Source organism: Cherax quadricarinatus, chromosome 21 (genome assembly GCF_038502225.1).
Source record: "Cherax quadricarinatus isolate ZL_2023a chromosome 21, ASM3850222v1, whole genome shotgun sequence".
In the NCBI taxonomy this organism is placed as follows: domain Eukaryota; kingdom Metazoa; phylum Arthropoda; class Malacostraca; order Decapoda; family Parastacidae; genus Cherax; species Cherax quadricarinatus.
In genome coordinates, this window is record NC_091312.1 from 41,098,421 (window position 1) to 41,120,930 (window position 22,510).

The window sequence follows — 22,510 nt, forward strand, 5'->3', positions numbered from 1 at the left end:
CTGGCCCCTTGTATGTGTGTCCTCTCACCCTGGCCCCTTATATGTGTGTCCTCTTATTCTGGCCCCTTGTATGTGTGCCCTCTCATCCTGGACCCTAGTATGTGTGTCCTCTTATTCTGGCCCCTTGTATGTATGTCCTATCACCCTGGCCCCTTGTATGTGTATCCTCTTATTCTGGCCCCTTGTATGTGTGTCCTCTTATTCTGGCCCCTTGTATGTGTGTCCTCTCACCCTGGCCCCATGTATGTGTGTCCTCTCATCCGGGCCATTTGTATGTGTGTCCATTCACAATGGCCCCTTGTATGTGTCTTCTCTCATCCTGGCCCCTTGTATGTGTGTCCTTTCATCCTGGCCCCTTGTATGTGTGTCCTCTCATCTTGGCCTATTGTATGTGTGTCCTCTGATCCTGGCCCCTTGTATGTGTGTCCTCTCATCCTGGCCCCTTATATGTGTGTCCTCTCATTCTGGCCCCTTGTATGTGTGTCCTCTCATCCTGGCCCCTTGTATGTGTGTCCTCTCATCCTGGCCCCTTGCATATGTGTCCTCTCATCCTGGCCCCTTGTATGTGTGTCCTCTCATTCTGGCCACTTGTATGTGTGTCCTCTCATCCTGGCCTCTTGTATGTGTGTCCTCTGATCCTGGCCTCTTGTATGTGTGTCCTCTCATCCTGGCCTCTTGTATGTGTGTCCTCTGATCCTGGCCCCTTGTATGAGTGTCCTCTGATTCTGGCCCCTTGTATGTGTGTACTCTCATCCTGGCCCCTTGTATGTGTGTCCTCTTATTCTGGCCTCTTGTATGTGTGTCCTCTAATCCTGGCCTCTTGTATGTGTGTCCTCTGATCCTGGCCCCTTGTATGCGTGTAATCTCATCCTGGCCCCTTGTATGTGTGTCCTCTGATCCTGGCCCCTTGTATGTGTGTCTTCTCATTCTGGCCCCTTGTATGTGTGTCCTCTCATCCTGGCCCCTTGTATGTGTGTCCTCTCATTCTGGCCCATTGTATGTGTGTCCTCTCATCTTGGCCCCTTGTATGTGTGTCCTCTCATCCTGGCCCCTTGTATGTGTGTCCTCTCATTCTGGCCCCTTGTATGTGTGTCCTCTCATTCTGGCCCCTTGTATGTGTGTCCTCTCATCCTGGCCCCTTGTATGTGTGTCCTCTCATCCTGGCCCCTTGTATGTGTGTCCTCTCATTCTGGCCCCTTGTATGTGTGTCCTCTCATTCTGGCCCCTTGTATGTGTGTCCTCTCGTCCTGGCCCCTTGTATGTGTGTCCTCTCATTCTGGCCCCTTGTATGTGTGTCCACTCATCCTGGCCCCTTGTATGTGTGTCCTCTCATCCTGGCCCCTTGTATGTGTGTCCTCTCATCTTGGCCTCTTGTATGAGTGTCCTCTCATCTTGGCCCCTTGTATATGTGTCCTCTCATCCTGGGCCCTTGTATGTGTATCCTCTCATCCTGGCCCATTGTATGTGTGTCCTCTCATCCTGCCCCCTTGTATGTGCGTCCTCTCATTCTGGCCCCTTGTATGTGTGTCCTCTCATCCTGGCCCCTTGTATGTGTGTCCTCTTATCCTGGAGCCTTGTATGTGTGTCCTCTCATCTTGCCCTCTTGTATGTGTGTCCTCTCATCCTGGCCCCTTGTATGTGTGTCCTCTCATCCTGGTCCCTTGTATGTGTGTCCTCTCATCCTGGCCCCTTGTATGTGTGTCCTCTCATTCTGGCCTCTTGTATGTGTGTCCTCTCATCCTGGCCCCTTGTATGCGTGTCCTCTCATCTTGGCCTCTTGTATGTGTGTCCTCTCATCTTGGCCTCTTGTATGAGTGTCCTCTCATCCTGGCCTCTTGTATGTGTGTCCTCTCATCCTGGCCTCTTGTATGTGTGTCCTCTCATCCTGGCCTCTTGTATGTGTGTCCTCTCATCCTGGCCTCTTGTATGTGTGTCCTCTCATCCTGGCCTCTTGCATGTGTGTCCTCTCATCCTGGTCCCTTGTATGTGTGTCCTCTCATCCAAGCCCCTTGTATGTGTGTCCTCTCATCCTGGCCCCTTGTATGTGTGTCCTCTCATCCTGGCCTCTTGCATGTGTGTCCTCTCATCCTGGCCTCTTGTATTATGTGTCCTCTCATCCTGGCCTCTTGTATTATGTGTTCTCTCATCCTGGCCTCTTGTATTATGTGTCCTCTCATCCTGGCCTCTTGTATGTGTGTCCTCTCATCCTGGCCTCTTGTATTATGTGTCCTCTCATCCTGGCCTCTTGTATTATGTGTCCTTTCCTCCTGGCCTCTTGTATGTGTGTCTTCTCATCCTGGCCTCTTGTATTATGTGTCCTCTCATCCTGGCCTCTTGTATGTGTGACCTCTCATCCTGGCCTCTTGTATTATGTGTCCTCTCATCCTGGCCTCTTGTATGTGTGTTTTCTCATCCTGGCCTCTTGTCTTATGTGTCCTCTCATCCTGGCCTCTTGTATGTGTGTCCTCTCATCCTGGCCTCTTGTATAATGTGTCCTCTCATCCTGGCCTCTAGTATGTGTGTCTTCTCATCCTGACCTCTTGTATGTGTGTCCTCTCATCCTGGCCCCATGTATGTGTGTACTCTCATCCGGGCCCCTTGTATGTGTGTCCGCTCATACTGGCCCCTTGTATGTGTCCTCTCACCATGGCCCCATGTATGTGTGTCCTCTCATCCGGGCCCCTTGTATGTGTGTCCACTCATAATGGCCCCTTGTATGTGTGTCCTCTCATCCTGGCCCCTCGTATGTGTGTCCTTTCATCCTGGCCCCTTGTATGTGTGTCCTCTCACCCTGGCCCCTTGTATGCGTGTCCTCTTATTCTGGCCCCTTGTATGTGTGTCCGCTCATACTGGCCCCTTGTATGTGTGTCCTCTCAACCTGAACCCTAGTATGTGTGTCCTCTTATTCTGGCCCCTTGTATGTGTGTCCTCTCACCTGGCCCCTTATATGTGTGTCCTCTTATTCTGGCCCCTTGTATGTGTGCCCTCTCATCCTGGACCCTAGTATGTGTGTCCTCTTATTCTGGCCCCTTGTATGTGTGTCCTATCACCCTGGCCCCTTGTATGTGTATCCTCTTATTCTGGCCCCTTGTATGTGTGTCCTCTTATTCTGGCCCCTTGTATGTGTGTCCTCTCACCCTGGCCCCATGTATGTGTGTCCTCTCATCCGGGCCATTTGTATGTGTGTCCATTCACAATGGCCCCTTGTATGTGTCTTCTCTCATCCTGGCCCCTTGTATGTGTGTCCTTTCATCCTGGCCCCTTGTATGTGTGTCCTCTCACCCTGGCCCCTTGTATGTGTGTCCTCTTATTCTGTCCCCTTGTATGTGTGTCCTCTCATCCTGGCCTCTTGTATTATGTGTCCTCTCATCCTGGCCTCTTGTATGTGTGTCCTCTCATCCTGGCCTCTTGTATTATGTGTCCTCTCATCCTAGCCTCTTGTATGTGTGTCCTCTCATCCTGGCCTCTTGTATTATGTGTCCTCTCATCCTGGCCTCTTGTATGTGTGTCCTCTCATCCTGGCCTCTTGTATTATGTGTCCTCTCATCCTGGCCTCTTGTATGTGTGTCCTCTCATCCTGGCCTCTTGTATTATGTGTCCTCTGATCCTGGCCTCTAGTATGTGTGTCTTCTCATCCTGGCCTCTTGTATGTGTGTCCTCTCATCCTGGCCCCATGTATGTATGTCCTCTCATCCGGGCCCCTTGTATGTGTGTCCGCTCATACTGGCCCCTTGTATGTGTCCTCTCACCATGGCCCCATGTATGTGTGTCCTCTCATCCGGGCCCCTTGTATGTGTGTCCACTCATAATGGCCCCTTGTATGTGTGTCCTCTCATCCTGGCCCCTCGTATGTGTGTCCTTTCATCCTGGCCCCTTGTATGTGTGTCCTCTCACCCTGGCCCCTTGTATGTGTGTCCTCTTATTCTGGCCCCTTGTATGTGTGTCCGCTCATACTGGCCCCTTGTATGTGTGTCCTCTCATCCTGGACCCTAGAATGTGTGTCCTCTTATTCGGGCCCCTTGTATGTGTGTCCTCTCACCCTGGCTCCTTATATGTGTGTCCTCTTATTCTGGCCCCTTGTATGTGTGTCCTCTCATCCTGGACCCTAGTATGTGTGTCCTCTTATTCTGGCCCCTTGGATGTGTGTCCTCTCACCCTGGCCCCTTGTATGTGTGTCCTCTTATTTTGGCACCTTGTATGTGTGTCCTCTTATTCTGGCCCCTTTTATGTGTGTCTTCTCACCCTGGCCCCATGTATGTGTGTCCTCTCATCCGGGCCCCTTTTATGTGTGTCCATTCACAATGGCCCCTTGTATGTGTGTTCTCTCATCCTGGCCCCTTGTATTTGTGTCCTTTCATCCTGGCCCCTTGTATGTGTGTCCGCTCATACTGGCCCCTTGTGTGTGTGTCCTCTCATCCTGGACCCTAGTATGTGTGTCCTCTTATTCTGGCCCCTTGTATGTGCGTCCGCTCATACTGGCCCCTTGTAAGTGTGTCCTCTCATCCTGGTCCCTAGTATGTGTGTCCCTTATTCTGGTCCCTTTTATGTGTGTCCTCTCACCCTGGCCCCTTGTATGTGTGTCCTCTTATTCTGACCCCTTGTATGTGTGTCCTTTCATCCTGGCCCCTTGTATGTGTGTCCTCTTATTCTGGCCCCTTGTATGTGTGTCCTCTCATCCTGGCCCCTTGTATGTGTGTCCTCTTATTCTGGCCCCTTGTATGTGTGTCCTCTCATCCTGGTCCCTTGTATGTGTGTCCTCTTACTCTGGTCCCTTGTATGTGTGTCCTCTCACCCTGGCCCCTTGTATGTGTGTCCTCTTATTCTGGCCCCTTGTATGTATGTCCTCTCATCCTGGAACCTAGAATGTGTGTCCTCTTATTCTGGCCCCTTGTATGTGTGTCCTCTCACCCTGGCCCCTTGTATGTGTGTCCTCTTATTCTGGCCCCTTGTATGTGTGTCCTCTCATCCTGGCCCCTTGTATGTGTGTCCTCTTATTCTGGCTCCTTGTATGTGTGTCCTCTCATCCTGGCCCCTTGTATGTGTGTCCTCTTATTCTGGCCCCTTGTATGTGTGTCCTCTCACCTTGGCCTCTAGTATGTGTGTCCTCTCATCCTGGCCTCTTGTAAGTGTGTCCTCTCATGTTGGCCTCATGTATGTGTGTTCTCTCATCTTGGCCTCTTGTATGTGTGTCCTCTCATCCTGGCCTCTTGTATGTGTGTCCTCTCATCCTGGCCTCTTGTATGTGTGTCCTCTCATCTTGGCCTCTTGTATGTGTGTCCTCTCATCCTGGCCTTTCGTATGTGTGTCCTCTCATCCTGGCCTCTTGTGTGTGTGTCCTCTCATCCTGGCCTCTTGTATGTGTGTCCTCTCATCCTGGCCCCTTGTATGTGTGTCCTCTCATCCTGGCCTCTTGTATGTGTGTCCTTTCATCCTGGCCTCTTGTATTATGTGTCCTCTCATCCTGGCCTCTTGTATTATGTGTCCTCTCATCCTGGCCTCTTGTATTATGTGTCCTCTTATCCTGGCCTCTTGTATTATGTGTCCTCTCATCCTGGCCTCTTGTATGTGTGTCCTCTCATCCTGGCCTCTTGTATTATGTGTCCTCTCCTCCTGGCCTCTTGTATGTGTGTTTTCTCATCCTGGCCTCTTGTATTATGTGTCCTCTCATCCTGGCCTCTTGTATGTGTGTCCTCTCATCCTGGCCTCTTGTACGTGTGTCCTCTCATCCTGGCCCCATTTATGTGTGTCCTCTCATCCGGGCCCCTTGTTTGTGTGTCCGCTCATACTGGCCCCTTGTATGTGTCCTCTCACCCTGGCCCCATGTATGTGTGTCCTCTCATCCGGGCCCCTTGTATGAGTGCCCACTCATAATGGCCCCTTGTATGTTTGTCCTCTAATCCTGGCCCCTTGTATGTGTGTCCTTTCATCCTGGCCCCTTGAATGTGTGTCCTCTTATTCTGGCCCCTTGTATGTGTGTCCTCTCACCCTGGCCCCTTGTATGTGTGTCCTCTTATTCTGGCCCCTTGTATGTGTGTCTTCTAATCCTGGATCCTAATATGTGTGTCCTCTTATTCTGGCCCCTTGTATGTGTGTCCTCTCACCCTGGCCCTTTGCATGTGTGTCCTCTTATTCTGGCCCTTTGCATGTGTGTCCTCTTATTCTGGCCCCTTGTATGTGTGTACTCTCATCCTGGACCCTAGTATGTGTGTCCTCTTATTCTGGCCCGTTGTATGTGTGTCCGCTCACACAGGCCCTTTGTATGTGTGTCCTCTCATCCTGGCCCCTAGTATGTGTGTCCTCTTATTCTGGCCCCTTGTATGTGTGTCCTCTCACCCTGGCCCCTTGTATGTGTGTCCTCTTATTCTGGCCCCTTGTATGTGTGTCCTCTCATCCTGGATCCTAATATGTGTGTCCTCTTATTCTGGCCCCTTGTATATGTGTCCTCTCACCCTGGCCCTTTGCATGTGTGTCCTCTTATTCTGGCCCCTTGTATGTGTGTACTCTCATCCTGGACCCTAGTATGTGTGTCCTCTTATTCTGGCCCCTTGTATGTGTGTCCTCTTATTCTGGCCCCTTGTATGTGTGTCCTTTCATCCTGGACCCTAGTATGTGTGTCCTCTTATTCTGGCCCCTTGTATGTGTGTCCTCTCACCCTGGCCCCTTGTATGTGTGTCCTCTTATTCTGGCGCCTTGTATGTGTGTCCTCTCATCCTGGCCCCTTGTATGTGTTTCCTCTTATTCTGGCCCCTTGTATGTGTGTCCTCTCACCCTGGCCCCTTGTATGTGTGTCCTCTCACCCTGGCCCCTTGTATGTGTGCCCTCTTATTCTGGCCTCTTGTATGTGTGTCCTCTCATCTTGGCCTCTTATATGTGTGTCCTCTCATCCAGGCCCCTTGTATGTGTGTCCTCTCATCCTGACCTCTTGTATGTGTGTCCTCTCATCCTGGCTCCTTGTATGTGTGTCCTCTCATCCTGGCCTCTTGTATGTGTGTCCTCTCATCCTGGCCCCTTGTATGTGTGTCCTCTCATCCTGGCCTCTTGTATGTGTGTCCTCTCATCCTGGCCCCTTGTATGTGTGTCCTCTCATCCTGGCCCCTTGTATGTGTGTGTCCTCTCATCCTGGCCCCTTGTATGTGTGTCCTTTCATCCTGGCCCCTTGTATGTGTGTCCTCTCCTCCTGGCCTCTTGTATGTGTGTCCTCTCATCCTGTCCTCTTGTATGTGTGTCCTCTCATCCTGGCCCCTTGTATGTGTGTCCTCTCATCCTGGCCTCTTGTACGTGTGTCCTCTCATCCTGGCCCCTTGTATGTGTGTCCTCTCATCTTGGCCCCTTGTATGTGTGTCCTCTCATACTGGCCTCTTGTATGTGTGTCCTCTCATCTTGGCCTCTTGTATGTGTGTCCTCTCATCCTGGTCTCTTGTATGTGTGTCCTCTCATCCTGGCCCCTTGTATGTGTGTCCTCTCATCTTGGCCTCTTGTATGTGTGTCCTCTCATCCTGGCCTCTTGTATGTGTGTCCTCTCATCCTGGCCTCTTGTATGTGTGTCCTCTCATCCTGGCCCCTTGTATGTTTGTCCTCTCATTTTGGCGTCTTGTATGTGTGTCCTCTCATCCTGGCCTCTTTTATGTGTGTCCTCTCATCCTTGCCCCATGTATGTGTGTCCTCTCATCCTGGCCCCTTGTATGTGTGTCCTCTCATACTGGCCCCTTGTATGTGTGTCCTCTCATCCTGGCCCCTTGTATGTGTGTCCTCTTATCCTGGCTCCTTGTATGTGTGTCAGCTCATACTGGCCCCTTGTATGTGTGTCCTCTCATCCTGGCCCCTTATATGTGTGTCCTCTTATCCTGGCCCCTTGTATGAGTGTCCTCTCACCCTGGCCCCTTGTATGTGTGTCCTCTTATTCTGGCCCCTTGTATGTGTGTCCGCTCATACTGGCCCCTTGTATGTGTGTCCTCTCATCCTGGCCCCTTATATGTGTGTCCTCTTATCCTGGCCCCTTGTATGTGTGTCCTCTCACCCTGGCCCTTTGTATGTGTGTCCTCTTATCCTGGTCCCTTGTATGTGTGTCCTCTCATCCTGGCCCCTTGTATGTGTGTCCTCTTATTCTGGTCCCTTGTATGTGTGTCCTCTCACCCTGGCCCCTTGTATGTGTGTCCTCTCATCCTGGCCCCATGTATGTGTGTCCTCTCATCCTGTCCCCTTGTACGTGTGTCCTCTTATCCTGGTCCCTTGTATGTGTGTCCGCTCATACTGGCCCCATGTATGTGTGTCCTCTCATCCTGGCCCCTTGTACGTGTGTCCTCTTATCCTGGCTCCTTGTATGTGTGTCTGCTCATACTGGCCCCTTGTATGTGTGTCCTCTCATCCTTGCCCCTTATATGTGTGTGTCCTCTTATCCTGGCCCCTTGTATGTGTGTCCTCTCACCCTGGCCCCTTGTATATGTGTCCTCTTATTCTGGCCTCTTGTATATGTGTCCGCTCATACTGGCCCCTTGTATGTGGTCCTCTCTTCCTGGCCCCTTATATGTGTGTCCTCTTATCCTGGCCCCTTTTATGTGTGTCCTCTCACCCTGGCCCCTTGTATGTGTGTCCTCTTATTCTGGCCCTTTGTATGTGTGTCCGCCCATACTGGCTCCTTGTATGTGTGTCCTCTCATCCTGGCCCTTTATATGTGTGTCCTCTTATCCTGGCCCCTTGTATGTGTGTCCTCTCACCCTGGCCCCTTGTATGTGTGTCCTCTTATTCTGGTCCCTTGTATGTGTGTCCTCTCACCCTGGCCCCTTGTATGTGTGTCCTCTCATCCTGGCCCCATGTATGTGTGTCCTCTCATCCTGTCCCCTTGTACCTGTGTCCTCTTATCCTGGTCCCTTGTATGTGTGTCCGCTCATACTGGCCCCATGTATGTGTGTCCTCTCATCCTGGCCCCTTGTACGTGTGTCCTCTTATCCTGGCTCCTTGTATGTGTGTCTGCTCATACTGGCCCCTTGTATGTGTGTCCTCTCATCCTTGCCCCTTATATGTGTGTGTCCTCTTATCCTGGCCCCTTGTATGTGTGTCCTCTCACCCTGGCCCCTTGTATATGTGTCCTCTTATTCTGGCCTCTTGTATATGTGTCCGCTCATACTGGCCCCTTGTATGTGGTCCTCTCTTCCTGGCCCCTTATATGTGTGTCCTCTTATCCTGGCCCCTTGTATGTGTGTCCTCTCACCCTGGCCCCTTGTATGTGTGTCCTCTTATTCTGGCCCTTTGTATGGGTGTCCGCCCATACTGGCTCCTTGTATGTGTGTCCTCTCATCCTGGCCCTTTATATGTGTGTCCTCTTATCCTGGCCCCTTGTATGTGTGTCCTCTCACCCTGGCCCCTTGTATGTGTGTCCTCTCACCCTGGCCCCTTGTATGTGTGTCCTCTTATTCTGGCCCCTTGTATGTGTGTCCGCTCATACTGGCCCCTTGTATGTGTGTCCTCTCAACCTGGCCCCTTATATGTGTATCCTCTTATCCTAGCCCCTTGTACGTGTGTCCTCTCACCCTGGCCCCTTGTATGTGTGTCCTCTCACCCTGGCCCCTTGTATGTGTGTCCTCTTATTCTGGCCCCTTGTATGTGTGTCCGCTCATACTGGCCCCTTGTATGTGTGTCCTCTCATCCTGGCCCCTTATATGTGTGTCCTCTTATCCTGTCCCCTTGTATGTGTGTCCTCTCATCCTGGCCCCTTGTATGTGTGTCCTCTTATCCTGTCCCCTTATATGTGTGTCCTCTTATCCTGTCCCCTTGTATGTGTGTCGTCTCATCCTGGCCCCTTGTATATGTGTCCTCTTATCCTGTCCCCTTATATGTGTGTCCTCTTATCCTGTCCCCTTGTATGTGTGTCCTCTCATCCTGGTCCCTTGTATGTGTGTCCTCTTATCCTGTCCCCTTATATGTGTGTCCTCTTATCCTGTCCCCTTGTATGTGTGTCCTCTCATCAAGGCCCCTTATATGTGTGTCCTCTTATCCTGTCCCCTTTTATGTGTGTCCTCTTATCCTGTCCCCTTTTATGTGTGTCCGCTCATACTGGCCCCATGTATGTGTGTCCTCTCATCCTGGCCCCTTGTACGTGTGTCCTCTTATCCTGGCTCCTTGTATGTGTGTCTGCTCATACTGGCCCCTTGTATGTGTGTCCTCTCATCCTTGCCCCTTATATGTGTGTGTCCTCTTATCCTGGCCCCTTGTATGTGTGTCCTCTCACCCTGGCCCCTTGTATATGTGTCCTCTTATTCTGGCCTCTTGTATATGTGTCCGCTCATACTGGCCCCTTGTATGTGGTCCTCTCTTCCTGGCCCCTTATATGTGTGTCCTCTTATCCTGGCCCCTTTTATGTGTGTCCTCTCACCCTGGCCCCTTGTATGTGTGTCCTCTTATTCTGGCCCTTTGTATGTGTGTCCGCCCATACTGGCTCCTTGTATGTGTGTCCTCTCATCCTGGCCCTTTATATGTGTGTCCTCTTATCCTGGCCCCTTGTATGTGTGTCCTCTCACCCTGGCCCCTTGTATGTGTGTCCTCTTATTCTGGTCCCTTGTATGTGTGTCCTCTCACCCTGGCCCCTTGTATGTGTGTCCTCTCATCCTGGCCCCATGTATGTGTGTCCTCTCATCCTGTCCCCTTGTACCTGTGTCCTCTTATCCTGGTCCCTTGTATGTGTGTCCGCTCATACTGGCCCCATGTATGTGTGTCCTCTCATCCTGGCCCCTTGTACGTGTGTCCTCTTATCCTGGCTCCTTGTATGTGTGTCTGCTCATACTGGCCCCTTGTATGTGTGTCCTCTCATCCTTGCCCCTTATATGTGTGTGTCCTCTTATCCTGGCCCCTTGTATGTGTGTCCTCTCACCCTGGCCCCTTGTATATGTGTCCTCTTATTCTGGCCTCTTGTATATGTGTCCGCTCATACTGGCCCCTTGTATGTGGTCCTCTCTTCCTGGCCCCTTATATGTGTGTCCTCTTATCCTGGCCCCTTGTATGTGTGTCCTCTCACCCTGGCCCCTTGTATGTGTGTCCTCTTATTCTGGCCCTTTGTATGGGTGTCCGCCCATACTGGCTCCTTGTATGTGTGTCCTCTCATCCTGGCCCTTTATATGTGTGTCCTCTTATCCTGGCCCCTTGTATGTGTGTCCTCTCACCCTGGCCCCTTGTATGTGTGTCCTCTCACCCTGGCCCCTTGTATGTGTGTCCTCTTATTCTGGCCCCTTGTATGTGTGTCCGCTCATACTGGCCCCTTGTATGTGTGTCCTCTCAACCTGGCCCCTTATATGTGTATCCTCTTATCCTAGCCCCTTGTACGTGTGTCCTCTCACCCTGGCCCCTTGTATGTGTGTCCTCTCACCCTGGCCCCTTGTATGTGTGTCCTCTTATTCTGGCCCCTTGTATGTGTGTCCGCTCATACTGGCCCCTTGTATGTGTGTCCTCTCATCCTGGCCCCTTATATGTGTGTCCTCTTATCCTGTCCCCTTGTATGTGTGTCCTCTCATCCTGGCCCCTTTTATGTGTGTCCTCTTATCCTGTCCCCTTATATGTGTGTCCTCTTATCCTGTCCCCTTGTATGTGTGTCGTCTCATCCTGGCCCCTTGTATATGTGTCCTCTTATCCTGTCCCCTTATATGTGTGTCCTCTTATCCTGTCCCCTTGTATGTGTGTCCTCTCATCCTGGTCCCTTGTATGTGTGTCCTCTTATCCTGTCCCCTTATATGTGTGTCCTCTTATCCTGTCCCCTTGTATGTGTGTCCTCTCATCAAGGCCCCTTATATGTGTGTCCTCTTATCCTGTCCCCTTTTATGTGTGTCCTCTTATCCTGTCCCCTTTTATGTGTGTCCGCTCATACTGGCCCCTTGTATGTGTGTGCTCTCATCCTGGACTCTAGTATGTGTGTCCGCTCATCCTGGCCCCTTGCAGGTATGTGCTCTAATCCTTGTCTTTTGTATGTGTGTTCTTTGATCGTGGTCCCGTGTATGTGTGTCCTCTAATCCTGGCCTCTTGTACGTGTGTTCCCTCATCCTGGCCCCTTGTATGTGTGTCCTGTAATCCTGGTCTCATGTATGTGTGTCCTCTCATCCTGGCCTCTTGTATGTGTGTCCTCTAATCCTGGCCCCATGTATGTGTGTCCTCTCATCCGGGCCCCTTGTATGTGTGTCCTCTTATTCTGGCCCCTTGTATGTGTGTCCGCTCATACTGGCCCCTTGTATGTGTGTCCTCTTATTCTGGCCCCTTGTATGTGTGTTCTCTCATCCTGTCCCCTTGTATGTGTGTCCTCTCATCCTGGCCCTTTGCATGTGTGTCCTCTCATCCTGTCCCCTTGTGTGTGTGTCCTCTCATCCTGGCCCCTTGTATGTGTGTCCTCTCATCCTGGCCCCTTGTATGTGTGTTCTCTCATCCTGGCTTCTTGTATGTGTGTTCTTTGATCGTGGTCCCTTGTATGTGTGTCCTCTCATCCTGGCCCCTTGTATGTGTGTTCTCTCATCCTGGCTTCTTGTATGTGTGTTCTTTGATCGTCGTCCCTTGTATGTGTGTCTTCTCATCCTGGCCTCTTGTATGTGTGTTCTTTGATCGTGGTCCCTTGTATGTGTGTCCTCTCATCCTGGCCCTTTGCATGTGTGTCCTCTCATACTGGCCCCTTGTATGTGTGTCCTCTCATCCTGGCCCCTTGTATGTGTGTCCTCTCATCCTGGCCCCTTGTATGTGTATCCTCTCATCCTGGCCCCTTGTATGTGTGTCCTCTCATCCTGGCCCCTTGTATGTGTGTCCTCTCATCCTGTCCCCTTGTATGTGTGTCCTCTCATCCTGGTCCCTTGTATCTGTGTCCGCTCATCCTGGCTCCTTGTAGGTGTGTCCTCTCATCCTGGGCCCTTGTATGTGTGTCCTTTCATGCTGGCCTCTTGTAGGTGTGTCCTCTCATGCTGGGCCCTTGTATGTGTGTTCTCTCATCGTGGCCCCTTGTATGTGCGTCCTCTCATCCTGGCTCCTTGTAGGTGTGTCCTCTCATCCTGGGCCCTTGTATGTGTGTCCTCTCATCCTGGCCCAATGTATGTGTGTTCTCTGATTGTGGGCCCTCGTATTTGTGTTCTCTCATCCTGGTCCCTTGTATGTGTGTTCTCTGATCGTGGGCCCTTGTATGTGTATTCTCTCATCGTGGCCCCTTGTATGTGTGTTCTTTCATTCTGGCCCATTTTTTGTGTGTTCTCTAATCGTGGTCCCTTGTATGTGTTTCCTGTCATCCTGGACCCTTGTATTTGTGCCTTTTCATCCTGGCTCCTTGTATGTGTGTCCTCTCATCCTGGGCCCTTGAATGTATGTTTTCTCATCCTGACCTCTTGTATGAATGCCCCTCGTAATGGCCCCCTTGTATATATGCCCTCTCGTATTGGCTCCTTGTCCTCTCGTTATGGCCCCTTGTACACATGTCCTCTCTAATGGCCCCTTGTATATATGTCCTCTCGTAATGGTCCCTTGTTTGTGTGTCCTTTCGTCGTGGCCCCGTGTATGTGGTCTAGCTGTTGACTGATTAGTTCAGGATGTATCAGACTAATCATTATATTTAACTGTAAATTACATTTTGCGGCTCCAGATAGTAATATCAGACTTCCGAGATTATAGTATTTTTTTTTTTTTGCTCTTTATTTATGAGTTTCAATGATGAAACCTCGCCCCGTGATCTTTGGTACATTTGTTTGAGCTCTGTAGTATTATCTGCTCTGCCACTGAAGAATAAACAATGTAATTTGACTTCGAGGGGATCGGGGGGGGAAGGTTACGGCCGCAGGGTCTGTACTATCATTCGTACTTCACTTGTACTTTCGTCAGGAACTGATCTTCAAGTGTGTCTCTCCAAACGAAAGCCCACAGAGAAAATCCATGACAACTAAAAGATCTGAAGACGCCAACATGACCTCGTACGTGGTGTTCATGGCTGTTTTGAACCAGACAACTGAAGGCCGAGCACCGACATGACCTCGTACGTGGTGTTCATGGCTGTTTTGAACCAGACAGCAGAAGGCCGAGCACCGACATGACCTCGTACGTGGTGTTCATGGCTGTTTTGAACCAGACAGCTGAAGGCCGAGCACCGACATGACCTCGTACGTGGTGTTCATGGCTGTTTTGAACCAGACAACTGAAGGCCGAGCACCGACATGACCTCGTACGTGGTGTTCATGGCTGTTTTGAACCAGACAGCAGAAGGCCGAGCACCGACATGACCTCGTACGTGGTGTTCATGGCTGTTTTGAACCAGACAGCTGAAGGCCGAGCACCGACATGACCTCGTACGTGGTGTTATCTGAGAAACAGAGAGTGAAGGCATCCTGGTGCTTGTCGTAAATATCTTGTGAAATTGTACACACAGTCGGGAAAAATTTTTCCCTCTCCATCTTTGTTGTAAATATAATTCTTCAGTTTGGTGATTAATTCTGGGAAAATCTTCCTGTGATGAGACTTTTTTTTGGCTCTCTTTTTCGTTTTATTTTCCTAGTAAACTTAATACTAACTAGTTTACAATATAAACAATAGAACTGTAAACTCGAAGTCATCATTTGGAAACTAATAACACTAGGAGCACTTTTGGTACACTAGCAATACGCTAGCAACACTAGTAACACATTAGCAACGTTACTGAAATACTAGGAATATTAGAGTTACATTACCTACACTAGTAAGAATAGTAAGATAAGATTTTGTCCGGATTTTTAATCCCGGAGGGTTAGCCAACCAGGATATCCAAAGAAAGTGCGTCATCGAGGGACTCTCTGTCTTATTTCACTCGGGGTCCTCAATCTTGTCCCCCAGGATGCAACCCACACCAGTCCACCACCACCTAGGTACCTACTTGCTAGGTGAATAGGACAACAATTATGAAACGCGTCGAATCTTTTCACCCCACCGGGAATCGAACACGGACCCTCAGCGTGTGGAGAGAAAGCTTTGCCAGTCAGGCCATGGGGCCAGGCAACCCTGGTTACACTAGCACTAGTAGTAATACTAGTAATAAACTTGCAATGCTACACCAGCATGCCTAGTAATGTACTAGTAACACTAATAAAACATTATCAAAACTAGTAATACTCTATCAACACTAGTAACACTAGTAGAACATTAGCAACACTAGTAGTACATTAGCAACACTACTAGAGCAGTAGTAACACTAGTATTACGCATGCAACGCTAATAGCAAACTATCAACGCTAGTAATGTTCGAGCAACACTAGCACACTAGCATGACATTAACGACCCTAATAATTCAATAGCAAGAATAGTAATATACTACTATTGCGCTACCTGCACCAGTAACATTAGTCATTAACTAGTAATACACCGGCAACACTAGTAATACACAAGTAGCATTTATAATACACTAATAGTACTGTTAATGCACTAGTAAATACTAGAAATACCAGTACTATATCGAAAACACTAGTAATACATTAGAAACATTAGCAATTCAATAGCGACACTTACAATACACTAATAGCACTGGTAATAAACTATTAACACTAGCAACACCAGTACTGTACCAGAAACACTAGCAACACCAGAACTATACCAGAAACACTAGCAACACCAGAACTGTACCAGAAACACTAGCAACACCAGAACTGCAACTGACATACTAGCAGCAATAGTAATATATTAGCTGTAATAATACATTAGAATTACTAGCTAAGCGCTAGCAACACAACTAATATACTAGCAATATTAATACACAACACAACTAAAACACTAAGAACATAACTAATATACTAGCAATATTAGTTGTGCCAGAGCTTCGCTAGCTATGCTAGTTAAACACCAGCAACCCCAATATTACACTAAAAAATGAGTATTACACTAGCAACACTAGTAATACAATAGCAAGACTAGTAATACAAAACTATTACTAAACTAGGTATACTAGTAATACACTAGTAATGGACTAGGAACAATAGCAATACACTAGCAACACTTACAATACACAAGCAACACTAACACTACTAGTAATAAAATAGCAAGACACTTTGAATACTAGCAATAAATAAAATTTCAACTAGTACCACACTCAACACATGCATTATCAACCCCAGTAATACACTAGAAACACTAGTAAAATACTAGCAACATCCCCAGAATGCTAAAAATGCTAGGAATACTCTAGCAACACTTGTGTTAGGCTAGCTGCAATAGCAATCCGTTAGCAACATTTATATGTTAGTAACACTAGTAAGTCAAAGGAAACACTGCCAATACAATGGCAACACTAGTAATAAACTAGTAAGTATAGTAATAAATTCTCAATACTAGTAATGCACTAGCAGGATTGTTAATATACTACCAACACTAATAATGTTCAAGGAATACTAGTAATGCACTAGCAACATAAATGGAATACTAGGAACAATAGTGTTGTATTAGTTAGTGATAAACTAGCAACACTAACAATGCACTGGAAACACTAGCAATGCAAAAGGAAAACTAGCAATAATAATAATATACTAAAAATACTAGTATATACACTAGTATTACTGTTATTGCAATATCAACACTAGTAACATACCAAAAATCACAATACTAACAATACACTAGCAACACTAATGTTACACTACCAATACTAGTATTACACTAGCAGCGCTAGCAATACGCTAGCAACACTAGTGAAATAATAGGAGTAATAGTGTTACATTAGTTACACTGGTAATACACTAGGAACACTAGTAGAACACTACCAACACTAACAATACAATGGCATTACTAGTGTTGATATTGGAACACTAGGAATACAATTTCAAACCTGATAATACACTGAGAAAACTAGTAATACACTAGAAATGCTGGTAATACATCAGGAATACTAGTATATAGCAACACTAATAATGCAATAGCGACTCTAGCAATACACTGATAACAATAATAATAGATTAGCAACGCTAATAATACACTAGTAATACACTAGCAACATTAGTAATACTCCAGCAGCATTAATAATGCGCTAGCAACACTAGTAATACACTAGCAATACTAGTAATACACAAGCAACAGTAATTATACTCTATCAACACTAACAATACTCTAGCAGCACTAGTAATACACTAGTAATACATCAACAATAGCAATGCAATAGGAATAGATAGTATACTTGCATGTCGTATGCGTGTCGTATGAGGCGACTAAAATGCCGGGAGCAATGGGCTAGTAACCCCTTCTCCTGTATACAATTACTAAAAAAGAGAAGAAGAAAAACTTTATAAAACTGGGTTGCTTAAATGTGCGTGGATGTAGTGCGGATGACAAGAAACAGATGATTGCTGATGTTATGAATGAAAAGAAGTTGGATGTCCTGGCCCTAAGCGAAACAAAGCTGAAGGGGGTAGGAGAGTTTCAGTGGGGGGAAATAAATGGGATTAAATCTGGAGTATCTGAGAGAGTTAGAGCAAAGGAAGGGGTAGCAGTAATGTTAAATGATCAGTTATGGAAGGAGAAAAGAGAATATGAATGTGTAAATTCAAGAATTATGTGGATTAAAGTAAAGGTTGGATGCGAGAAGTGGGTCATAATAAGCGTGTATGCACCTGGAGAAGAGAGGAATGCAGAGGAGAGAGAGAGATTTTGGGAGATGTTAAGTGAATGTATAGGAGCCTTTGAACCAAGTGAGAGAGTAATTGTGGTAGGGGACTTGAATGCTAAAGTAGGAGAAACTTTTAGAGAGGGTGTGGTAGGTAAGTTTGGGGTGCCAGGTGTAAATGATAATGGGAGCCCTTTGATTGAACTTTGTATAGAAAGGGGTTTAGTTATAGGTAATACATATTTTAAGAAAAAGAGGATAAATAAGTATACACGATATGATGTAGGGCGAAATGACAGTAGTTTGTTGGATTATGTATTGGTAGATAAAAGACTGTTGAGTAGACTTCAGGATGTACATGTTTATAGAGGGGCCACAGATATATCAGATCACTTTCTAGTTGTAGCTACACTGAGAGTAAAAGGTAGATGGGATACAAGGAGAATAGAAGCATCAGGGAAGAGAGAGGTGAAGGTTTATAAACTAAAAGAGGAGGCAGTTAGGGTAAGATATAAACAGCTATTGGAGGATAGATGGGCTAATGAGAGCATAGGCAATGGGGTCGAAGAGGTATGGGGTAGGTTTAAAAATGTAGTGTTAGAGTGTTCAGCAGAAGTTTGTGGTTACAGGAAAGTGGGTGCAGGAGGGAAGAGGAGCGATTGGTGGAATGATGATGTAAAGAGAGTAGTAAGGGAGAAAAAGTTAGCATATGAGAAGTTTTTACAAAGTAGAAGTGATGCAAGGAGGGAAGAGTATATGGAGAAAAAGAGAGAAGTTAAGAGAGTGGTGAAGCAATGTAAAAAGAGAGCAAATGAGAGAGTGGGTGAGATGTTATCAACAAATTTTGTTGAAAATAAGAAAAAGTTTTGGAGTGAGATTAACAAGTTAAGAAAGCCTAGAGAACAAATGGATTTGTCAGTTAAAAATAGGAGAGGAGAGTTATTAAATGGAGAGTTAGAGGTATTGGGAAGATGGAAGGAATATTTTGAGGAATTGTTAAATGTTGATGAAGATAGGGAAGCTGTGATTTCGTGTATAGGGCAAGGAGGAATAACATCTTGTAGGAGTGAGGAAGAGCCAGTTGTGAGTGTGGGGGAAGTTCGTGAGGCAGTAGGTAAAATGAAAGGGGGTAAGGCAGCCGGGATTGATGGGATAAAGATAGAAATGTTAAAAGCAGGTGGGGATATAGTTTTGGAGTGGTTGGTGCAATTATTTAATAAATGTATGGAAGAGGGTAAGGTACCTAGGGATTGGCAGAGAGCATGCATAGTTCCTTTGTATAAAGGCAAAGGGGATAAAAGAGATTGCAAAAATTATAGGGGGATAAGTCTGTTGAGTGTACCTGGTAAAGTGTATGGTAGAGTTATAATTGAAAGAATTAAGAGTAAGACGGAGAATAGGATAGCAGATGAACAAGGAGGCTTTAGGAAAGGTAGGGGGTGTGTGGACCAGGTGTTTACAGTGAAACATATAAGTGAACAGTATTTAGATAAGGCTAAAGAGGTCTTTGTGGCATTTATGGATTTGGAAAAGGCGTATGACAGGGTGGATAGGGGGGCAATGTGGCAGATGTTGCAAGTGTATGGTGTAGGAGGTAGGTTACTGAAAGCAGTGAAGAGTTTTTACGAGGATAGTGAGGCTCAAGTTAGAGTATGTAGGAAAGAGGGAAATTTTTTCCCAGTAAAAGTAGGCCTTAGACAAGGATGTGTGATGTCACCGTGGTTGTTTAATATATTTATAGATGGGGTTGTAAGAGAAGTAAATGCGAGGGTCTTGGCAAGAGGCGTGGAGTTAAAAGATAAAGAATCACACACAAAGTGGGAGTTGTCACAGCTGCTCTTTGCTGATGACACTGTGCTCTTGGGAGATTCTGAAGAGAAGTTGCAGAGATTGGTGGATGAATTTGGTAGGGTGTGCAAAAGAAGAAAATTAAAGGTGAATACAGGAAAGAGTAAGGTTATGAGGATAACAAAAAGATTAGGTGATGAAAGATTGAATATCAGATTGGAGGGAGAGAGTATGGAGGAGGTGAACGTATTCAGATATTTGGGAGTGGACGTGTCAGCGGATGGGTCTATGAAAGATGAGGTGAATCATAGAATTGATGAGGGAAAAAGAGTGAGTGGTGCACTTAGGAGTCTGTGGAGACAAAGAACTTTGTCCTTGGAGGCAAAGAGGGGAATGTATGAGAGTATAGTTTTACCAACGCTCTTATATGGGTGTGAAGCGTGGGTGATGAATGTTGCAGCGAGGAGAAGGCTGGAGGCAGTGGAGATGTCATGCCTGAGGGCAATGTGTGGTGTGAATATAATGCAGAGAATTCGTAGTTTGGAAGTTAGGAGGAGGTGCGGGATTACCAAAACTGTTGTCCAGAGGGCTGAGGAAGGGTTGTTGAGGTGGTTCGGACATGTAGAGAGAATGGAGCGAAACAGAATGACTTCAAGAGTGTATCAGTCTGTAGTGGAAGGAAGGCGGGGTAGGGGTCGGCCTAGGAAGGGTTGGAGGGAGGGGGTAAAGGAGGTTTTGTGTGCGAGGGGCTTGGACTTCCAGCAGGCATGTGTGAGCGTGTTTGATAGGAGTGAATGGAGACAAATGGTTTTTAATACTTGACGTGCTGTTGGAGTGTGAGCAAAGTAACATTTATGAAGGGATTCAGGGAAACCGGCAGGCCGGACTTGAGTCCTGGAGATGGGAAGTACAGTGCCTGCACTCTGAAGGAGGGGTGTTAATGTTGCAGTTTAAAAACTGTAGTGTAAAGCACCCTTCTGGCAAGACAGTGATGGAGTGAATGATGGTGAAAGTTTTTCTTTTTCGGGCCACCCTGCCTTGGTGGGAATCGGCCGGTGTGATAATAATAAAAAAAATACTTGCAACACTAATAATAATCTTACTTTACTAGTATTCTAGCAACATTAATAATCTAGCAACACTAGTAGTGAACTACCAACATTAGCATTTCGCCAGGAAATCTTGTGTTACAAAAGCAATACAGTATTATACAAGCAATACTAGTAATACACTAGTAAACCTATAAATACATCAACACTATAATACACCAGCAACACTAATACAAAATTAGGAACACTTATACAAAATTAGGAACGCTAATGCAATATTTGGAACACTCTCTAACACAAAATCTGGAACACCAATACAAAATTAGGAACACTAACATTAAATACACTAGCAAAAGCAGTAATAAATTAGGAACACCAATGACTCGCAACGAACACTAATAATACACTACCAACACTAGTGATACACTAGCCACATTAACAACACAAATGCACTAGCATCACAAATGACTCAGAAACACTGACAATATATTAACAACACTAGTAACACTAACCGTGAAAAAGCTAATTATCTAATATACATTCCCTGTTACATATATATATAATATATATATATATATATATATATATATATATATATATATATATATATATATATATATATATATATATATATATATATATATATATATATATATATATATATATATATATATATATGAAATCATGGCACAGCTTATGGTTTTATTAAGAGTCAGACGAAATGAGTTACATCAGCAGTGCTAATGAGAGGTGTACCTCAGAGGGTGTGTAACTGGCCGACGTGTCATCCATTACTACCTGCTGAATCATATATATATATATATATATATATATATATATATATATATATATATATATATATATATATATATATATATATATATATATATATATATATATATATATATATGTCTTGCCGAATAGGCAGAACTTGCCATCTTGGCTTAAATAGCAACGCTCATCTTGCCATATAGGACAAGTGAAAATTTGTGTATGCAATAATTTCTCCAAAATCATTCTGAACCTAACGAGAAAAATATATTTCACTGTGTTTGTTTAGTATTAAATTATTGTAAACAAATCTAAAATATATTTAGTTGGGTTAGGCTAAAATAAATTGGTCTTGTTATAATAAGGTTAGGTAAGTTTTCTAAGTTTCTTTTGGTGCAAAATTATAATTTTTACATCAACATTAATGAAAAAAATATATCTTTAAAAGTATAAGAGAAAATTTTAGAAAGGACTTAATTTTAAAAGAGTTCTTGCTAATTGACCAGTTTTACATATTCGGCACGACATATATATATATATATATATATATATATATATATATATATATATATATATATATATATATATATATATATATGTATATACATACATACATACATACACCCAGTGTAATATTATCCAGCTCGTGTATCATCCTCTGTCTCTCTCCTGGACCTTAAATTATAAACAGAATTCAACACTCAGCTCATGATTTCTCTTCATTTCATGTGAGGTACGGAAAAAGAAAACGGGAGGATCTAAAGTTTAGAAAGATAATTCGTAAGAATACATTATATATATTGAGCTTATCGATGAGAACGTTCCCGGGCGACGATGAGAACCCGCCCACCTGTCCTGGTGTCCTCGTTCTCTCCCGTAGCGACATCGGCTTCGGCGAGACCTGTGCATCATCTCCCGAGGGTGCTGTTGAAGGCGGTGATTCGATAAATGACTTCCCTTTGCCGTAAATATTACTGCGTCAAAGGTTACTCTCGCTACATCATTAGTTATTCAATAAAAGGGTCACACGATGCGTAAATGCATCTTATCATCAAAATTCCTGGCGAAAGTTTCGACGACGAAAATCAATAATAACCTCGACGTATCTTCTTAAAGCACCCGCCTACAGGGGTGAAGCCCTCTCCTGATTGGTTGGCACTCTCCCGCGCTGCTCGCTGATTGGCACTGGGGCTGAGTTGCGCGGTAAAACTCCTTCTTCTGTACGTGGCGGCTAATTACAGTGTCTTCACATGTTCGCAACCTCTGACCTGTGTGCCCCACCAGGTTACTACATTACAGTAATTAATAATTTCTGGTAGTGTTCTTGCGTATCTTAAAACTTGATGAA

At 46.0% G+C, this 22,510-nt stretch overlaps 1 protein-coding gene across 5 annotated transcripts in view; it reads left to right on the top strand.

Annotated features, from left to right (window-relative positions):
- The first annotated feature begins 22,320 nt into the window (after positions 1-22,320).
- Fer1 (48 related 1) overlaps positions 22,321-22,510 on the top strand; it is a 69,575-nt gene continuing 69,385 nt past the window's right edge. For 2 of the 5 annotated variants that reach the window (XM_070087406.1, XM_070087407.1), the window contains exon 1: positions 22,504-22,510. This exon is cut by the window's right edge. The gene's annotated coding sequence lies outside the window, so the exon portion shown is untranslated. Of the gene's footprint in view, positions 22,461-22,503 lie in introns of those variants that run through there. The other 3 variants (XM_070087408.1, XM_070087409.1, XM_070087411.1) reach the window with 3 other exon arrangements.